This window comes from Delphinapterus leucas, chromosome 2 (genome assembly GCF_059928025.1).
Source record: "Delphinapterus leucas isolate spDelLeu-1000000601 "Yukka" chromosome 2, BTC_Dleu_Yukka2, whole genome shotgun sequence".
NCBI lineage: Eukaryota > Metazoa > Chordata > Mammalia > Artiodactyla > Monodontidae > Delphinapterus > Delphinapterus leucas.
Window position 1 is genome coordinate 182,063,364 of NC_143130.1, and position 7,653 is coordinate 182,071,016.

The following is a 7,653-nucleotide window of genomic DNA, read 5'->3' on the forward strand; positions in this document are numbered from 1 at the left end:
GTGAGGTGCTTGGTACACACTGTGTCTGTTTTATTTTAGTTTTAAAGAAAGAGACCCATTATTTTTGATATATAAGCCTAGTTCTTTTTAGCTATCCCATTTCAGCTGAAATAAAAGATCCTTGGAAATAGTCACTTGAAAGGTAATTATAATATATTCTAGGGAATAGAAAAATAATAAATGTCATTAGTCTTTTAGCAGGAGGAATTCAGATGATGCATTTTTAAAAGTTAATTTTCAAGGCAAAATAACATGTTTATAACATTTGATTATTCTCTCCTTATACGGTACAAAACTCTTTACCAAGAAAAAAAAGCAAGTAACTGTACTCACGAAGAACTTCAAGAAACTTACGGGTTTCTTCTGTTTGAAACTGAAAATCAGGTAAGGGAATTCGATCGTAGAAAAGTAATTTTGTGATGTTAATGTACAAAATTAATTATATCATTAAAGTTAAATATTGGTATTTTAGGTCTATAAAGTTTGTAAGATTACCAGTTCATCAGTCTTTTTTGTTAGTTTGGTGGCAATGTAAATGACAGTGAAAGCTTGTCATGAAAGAGATTGGATTTCTACAACTTTCCATAGGTTTTCTTTAGTTTTATCTTGAATACATTTGTAAGCTCGTGGTGAGATTTTGATTAATACAGATCCCTTAAGTATTAATAATGACTTTTAATGGAGTGAATGGATATTTTCTATTCTCGATCATTGTTTAGATAGATATTTTCTATTTCTTGTGGAGGTTTTTCAAGTTTAAATTACATGATTTTGGGGACAAGATGAACACGTTCAGCATTCTAGTTACTTGGAATTGTTTCATGCCTTATTTTGAAAATTGAACATCCATATTGTTGGTTGTACCTAAATTGTGGAGAAGGAGACTACTGTGTGCAGGTATGTCTCCAGAGATGTGTGTGGCTTCTAGATACAGTTCAGCAATGCTAGAGATCTATAATCCAACTTAAAGTAATTCCAAGGTAGTATTTCGGTTGAGGTCATGATTTTTAAAGAACAGGGATAGATTTGCTAAAGAATAATTAACATTACCATATAACTTATGGATTATATAGTAATACTAGAGAGTTTGTTTAACTTCCAAATAAGATATGTTATGGATTCATACTAAAAAAAAAAAAAAAAAAAAAGCATTTGCGGAGAAGACATTTTCAAATTTAGTGATTCCCAAGCTGTAATTGAAAAAGAAATCTTCAAGAGAGGACTTATCTGTGAGCTTGTTTAATTTGGTTTTGCTGGTGACATTTTTGTTAACAGAAATAATAAAATTTCACGAAAAAGTTTGAGCTGTTAATATTAACTAAAACACAATTGCCTTACGTAAGCTTGCTTTGTGCCATGAATGCATAGAACGTACAGATTCTGTATTGAAAGTCTGTATATAGATTATAGAGTTATTTCATGGACCCTCCCAAGAACGATATGATAAGCAAAGTACGATCTTTTGTTTAAGGCAGAGTTGGTATGTCAGCGTGGACTCTGTGTTGGCAGCAGTGCTATCAGCACTCTGGGTGACCCAGGGAAAGGTACGTCTGTAAGGAAAAGGAATCTCTTTTACAAGGTGAAGTGGGGTTTAGTTAGTTACATAAGATACCTATGTTAAATGCTAGTTTCATTGATGATAAATAGTGATCTTTGGAAGCAGACCTTTAAACATATAAATGAGCTTTGAGTCTAAGACTTAAGGTTTTCTAATAGGAGTTATCTTTTTTAAAAGGATGGTTGGACTAGAAAAGGTACTGAAGGTATCTTTCAGTGCCAAGAGTTCAGTGCAGTCATCTGGGGCTAGTGAGGATTTCTTCTGAATTATCATAATGGCAGTAGGAACACATAATAGAGGGAACTGACGCACCTTGGCAACTGTGGAATGTGAGGAGTAACAAAGAATCAAATGTAAGGTAACTTACACTGCACTGATATTGTCAGTAGAAGAGAGACACGGAGGAGAGGAAATTGTAGGGAAGCTGTTGAGTTAAAAGAGAAAGGTAATCTTACTGTCAAGAATGTGGATTAGCACTAATTTCTTTAAGCTTCACTTTCCTCATCTGTAAAATAGATGAAACTATCATCTAGATTTGCTGTGAGGATTACATGAGACTGTGTCAAGTGCTTAGCTTGGAGCTTACACCTAAATGAACACTACTACTTCAGTGAGCTAAATTTGAGAAATAATGAGGTGGTCATAAGTGTTTCTGAAAGCTGTCCTGCTGGTGGTAAAAATAGTTGGAAAAGGGATTAGAACTGGAGGTTGGGGTTCAAGGTGGCAGCGGGTGGGTGTTAGCTGAAGCCAAAAACATTGTTACATGGGGCAGCAAAGATGGCAAGAGCAGAACTTTCAGGTGGTTATGGGAGCAAGGGATGGGGCCACGGGGCAAGGCTAGGAAGAGGGAGTTGAGAGCAGTCCAGGGGATGAAGAATCAGGAGGTGGAGTTTCACAGAGAACAGAAGGCTGTAAGGAGGGGTGTTAGCAGTGTCAGATGCTACAGAAGTTGGAGATCAGCACTGAGAAGGATTACTGGGCTCCATGGCTACATTCCTGCTGACCATTTCTTTTAAATAACAACTTTATTGAGATAACATTCACATACCATTCGTTTCACCTGTTTAAAGTATACAATTTTTTTTTAGCATATTCACTAAAATGAATATGCAGCCATCAGCACAATCAATTTTAGACCATTTTCATCAGTCACTCCCCACTCCCACCAGCCTAAGCAACCAGTACTCTACTTTTTGCCCCTATGGATTGGCCTATTCCAGACATTCCATGTAGATGGGATCGTATATGACCTTTTGTGACTAACTGTTTTACTTAGCTTAGTGTTTTTGAGATTCATCCATGTTGTAGCATATACTTCATTCCTTTTTTGACTGAATAATATTCCACTGTACCGCATTTTCTTTATCCATTCAGCACTTGATGGACATTTGGTTGTTTCTACTTTTTGGCTATTATAAAAAAATGGTACTATGTACGTTCTTGTCCAGGTCTTTATGTGGACATGTTTTTTCATTTCTGTTGGGTTTATACCTAGGAGTGGAATTGCTGGCTCATATGGTAACTCTGTGTAAAACAAATGTTTTTTTAAACTTATATTCAGCTCTTCTAAAGGACATGAAAGGGGATAAGTTCATAACCCCAATAACAGTTTACCTAAAACCTTTTTTTCCTTCTCCCCTACTCTTTTTAACCCCCCCCTTCTTTTCATTATGAAAAATGCTAACATAGAAAAAGTAGAGAGCATAGTATAATATACCTATCACCTACGTTTAACAGATAATGTTTTGCATTATTCTCTTCATTTGTTTAAAAAAGTTTTTTTTTCTGAAAATTGTGAAAGTGAATTACAAGCAAACACGTCAGCTTACATCTCTAAAAATTAAGGCCATTTTTGCGCTTTACTGCAGTCACATGAGTTTATTGTTGATGTTTGAGAGGCTGGCTTCAGTAGGGTGGTGGAGTAGATAGAGGCTGGATTGCTCCTATAAATACACAATCTTCTTCATCACATGTACTGGGGGTAATAATAAAATAGCACTACTGCCTGTGTGTGTTCTATAGTTTTGGGCTCAAATAGAAATGGATAGTTCTGTGTATGAAAGTAATCCTTTATATTACTGTAGTGTATTATAGTTTTAAAAGTTTATGGATCTTTTTAAATCTTCCTGAGAACCCTGTGATTTATGTATCTATACTCATGCCCACCTTGCCCGCTTAAGTGACATACTCCTCAGTCACATGGTTATTATTAGCAGTAAGTGAAAAACCTGGAACTGGAACCCAATCTCCTGGCCACAAGTTTATTGCTCTGTCTGCTATATCCATGTCCTCACCATTGTCTTTTATGTTTCAAAAGAGATACTTCAGGAATATCTCTGAAATGTGTCCTTTCCTCCTTATTCTCACTGCTGCTGCCGGGTGGGGATCCTCTTCTCCTGTCGTAACTTAAAGGAGTCTCTCCCCTCTTGAGACTCACTTCTCTATTAAGCTGCAGTGGGCTGTGATGTGGCTACAGTGGTGAACAAAACAGATATAACCCCCGCCTCCCTGGAATTCACAGCCCAGCAGAATAAGCTGCTTGAAGGCAGGACCTCGTTGTATTTCCCTTTGTGGCACTGCTGCCTGGCACACAGCTGCAGTGTAGTAGACCTCAGCACACATTCTTAAATATGAGTACTTACTGAGATGTTTTGCAAAAAATAACTTGAGAATCAGATTACTATAGGCCTTTTCACTGAATGATTGCATGGAGAAAAAACAGACTCACGAAGACTTTTCCAAACATGTGATACTCTTATCCCTTTTCACTTACCATACCCAAATAGAAAACTGGTTGTCGAACAGATGTATTGTATCTTAGCTCTAATGTTTCCATACCTTTAGAATATCTCAAATAGTTTTTAAAAGGTAAGCAGTTTCAAAATAGTTTTTTAATGTTAGCATTTATTTGTCTTTTGTGTTGTCTTGTTCAGTTAAAGGTAACCCATGTGTAAATAATCTTTTTAAAGTGTAAATTAATCTATTTTTATACTTTTATAGGTGTATACATTTCCAAATACTCAGACTATCTTCATGCAAGACCTTGGTATCATGGGAAGTCTGGTTATGTTGTAATTTTTAATCTAATTAAGGTAAAGACTAAATGTGCTTCTATGTAATTTTTCTTTTAAAAATGAAAGATTATCAGTCTGTGATAATGTTCTTTGCAGATCATTTGCTACACATAGTCCTTGCCAAAGACAGCTATCTAAAGTCAGAGAAAATAACTGCTTTTTGCTTTCCTTTACGGACAAAGCTTTTTTTGAATTCATTTTATAGATGATCTATGAATATGTTTTTTTAAAAAAAGCTTCAAAATAATACAACAGGTATTCAGTGAAAAGCTTTCCTCTCACCCTGTCCCACAATGCCACTTTTTAAATAGTAAATAACAGAAAACGAGTAGCTGCTTATAAAGCAGTGTGATTTCAGTTATAAGAGACGAATTTAGAAAGCAACATTCATTGATTTAAGTTGTCAAAATGAGAAACCTTTATATATTTTTTTAACCCCTAAAACATTGAGACCTTGTTCACAGTTTCATGGGGCACCTGCAACTGATGATCTCAGAAATTTTTAAATGCCCTTAAATAGTCCAGTATAAATGAATCACGCAATTAGAATTTTCACTCAAATAGTAGGAAAACTCTAATTTTAGAGGTTGGGGGGCTTTTTGAGGACATATTCTGTGGTCTTGTTTTGGTTTTGCTTTTGTTTTAGCTTTCCTACTATCTTAAGTTCTTTGGTTATAAACCTAACACTACTGATTTTTTTAAGAGTGTGAACTCTTCATATTCCAAAACTTGTCCCCAAGAACTGGAGGGAAAGTAGCATTGCATTGGCTCATAGTCACTGCTTCCCTCCCTTACTCTTCCCTCTCCTGCTCTGTGATAAGTGCTGTAGTTCTGCCGCAGACAACGTGCCTGTCAGCTCAGGTAACAAACATTTTTTGCTTATGTCAGATTGTGCCTCGCCATTGGTTTCGTGCCCCCATATCCCACCCTGTCTGGTGGATACTGCTGTTTAGTTTTTGCCTATGTGCTCTCAGTCTTCCTTACTTTACTGCTTAGAAGGCAGCCCTGCCCAACATCATAAGCTGTTTGATGGGGAGAGAATACAGGTTTTGATTGCTCACTGAAGTACCATTTATATTATTTGTCTTCTTAGTATTGCCTTTGGTGGTCCTGTTGATGAAGAGGCGGGACCTTGACAGCAAACATGTGTATATGTTCTTTATTAGGCTACTTTTAAATAAATCCTAGAGTCAGATTATTGCTATTTGAAAACATTTGATTAGTCTTAATATTTTCATTCTAGGGAAGAGTCAAGTTTGTGTCTGAGAATTATACAACTAACTATACCAGCCCATCTTCTGGCTATGATTGCCACGTGGCTGTAAGTACTAACAAGTTTTCTCACAAGACAAGTCAGTTTCGCACCTTTGAACTGAATCAGGTATAGTCACCTGGGAATAAATCATTTCTAAATCTAAGGAGTTAAATTTTGGGGTTGGGTAGGGTTGAAATAAACTTGATGCACGTGGAATTCTGTAGTATTACCCTGATAATACTTATTTTGCTTCTTTCAGTATTACCTCTATGAACTTTCAGGCAGCACTGTTATTGAGCGACCCAGACAGATCTGTCCTTATGTGATTGTAGCTTTTCAGTACAGGGAACCTAAAAAGATGGCAGCACCAGCTCATAATCATAAAAGCAAGTAAGTAATTATGTACATACTTTGTTTTACTGGATTTCTTTCCTTTGCTCTTATAAAATATGCTTCTTTTTTTTCCCCCTAGACTTGAACTCAAAGAAGATGGTAAGAAATTATTTAATTGGTTCTTTTAGCTGTTTCTTTAAGTAAATGTTTTGTTCATAAATAAAATAATCAGTTTCTTTCTTACCCTCATTTCTCACAGTTCTCATCTATCCATGGAAAGGGAAATTAATTATTCAAGGCTGTCTGATGTGTGATATAACCCTTTGGTCCTCTTACGGCACATTGGTTCCAAAACAACTGTAAGTATTGAATAAGTGCCTTTACTGATGCTTGTATAATTTTTTGATTCTCATTTTGAGGTCTTGCTTGTTGGCACTGGTGTGAAATACAGCAACTGTACTTGGTTTTAGATTACTCCTGGGGAGATGTATAGAGCACAGGGCCATGACACAGGAGACCTAAATTCAGATATAAATCTGACCGTTGCCTTGAAATAAGTTAGTTTTATAATCTTTGACAAATCACTTTTTATATTTTAGTATCTTAATCCATTTATGGGAAAATGATCTCTCAGGCTAAATTAATTTACTTGATGCTAGAAGTTTGACTTTCCCCAAGAAACAACTTGGACTTGCCTAGATAACAGATGCAACAGATTCTAGCCACTGAATTCTATTAGAATCTTTATAAGGTTTGCAGTATCTAGCTTTTTAATTTTCACACGATTTTCCTACACTAGTATTAGAGTAGCCTTTACATGTATTTACATTATGATGAATTACAGTACTTGCTTCTGCAGAGAGAACTGTGAAGGGCATCTTGTGATATCTTTTTGTTTAATCTATTCTTAGTTTGCACCCACAACTGTTGAAAGTTAGACATGCTTTAATTGAAAAATAAAATGAAAACTGGTGTGCTATTAGAAATCATTTACTTTCTACTGGCCTTTTTTAAGAAGAGAGAGGGAATTTATAGCCCATAGAATAAATTAAGGATTCTGTGAATAAATAAATGGGAGAGAAGGGAAAGTTCTTTCTCACTGTAGAGTGCAACTAATAGGTATAGAAAGAGCGATGGAATTTGGAAATCACATTTTGGCAACATCATAATAATCAGTGGAGGCTTGATGTAGTAGGTGAAAGTTTGATGGTATTTACATATCTCGCAAAGGAAAAAATAAAGACTTTACAATGGAAGAAGCTACAGAGACCATCTTAACTAAGTGGTTAAGTTAATGTCACCAGGAGAGGAATAAACATCATGTGCTTCCTGTTATGATGCACAGAGAATAACACGATATCAGTCTGTGGTGCTCCTGCCAATCTAATCAGGAAGAAAGGTTAGACATGCCCAGATTGAGGGACATTCTGCAA

General features: G+C 35.8%; 1 long non-coding RNA gene across 1 annotated transcript; it reads left to right on the forward strand.

Annotated features, from left to right (window-relative positions):
- Positions 1–4,729: 4,729 nt before the first annotated feature.
- Positions 4,730–6,573, forward strand: LOC149750387 (uncharacterized). The gene is made up of 4 exons (XR_016392296.1): positions 4,730–6,013; positions 6,147–6,277; positions 6,360–6,379; positions 6,480–6,573. It is a non-coding gene; the product is annotated as an uncharacterized LOC149750387 (long non-coding RNA).
- Positions 6,574–7,653: the final 1,080 nt, after the last annotated feature.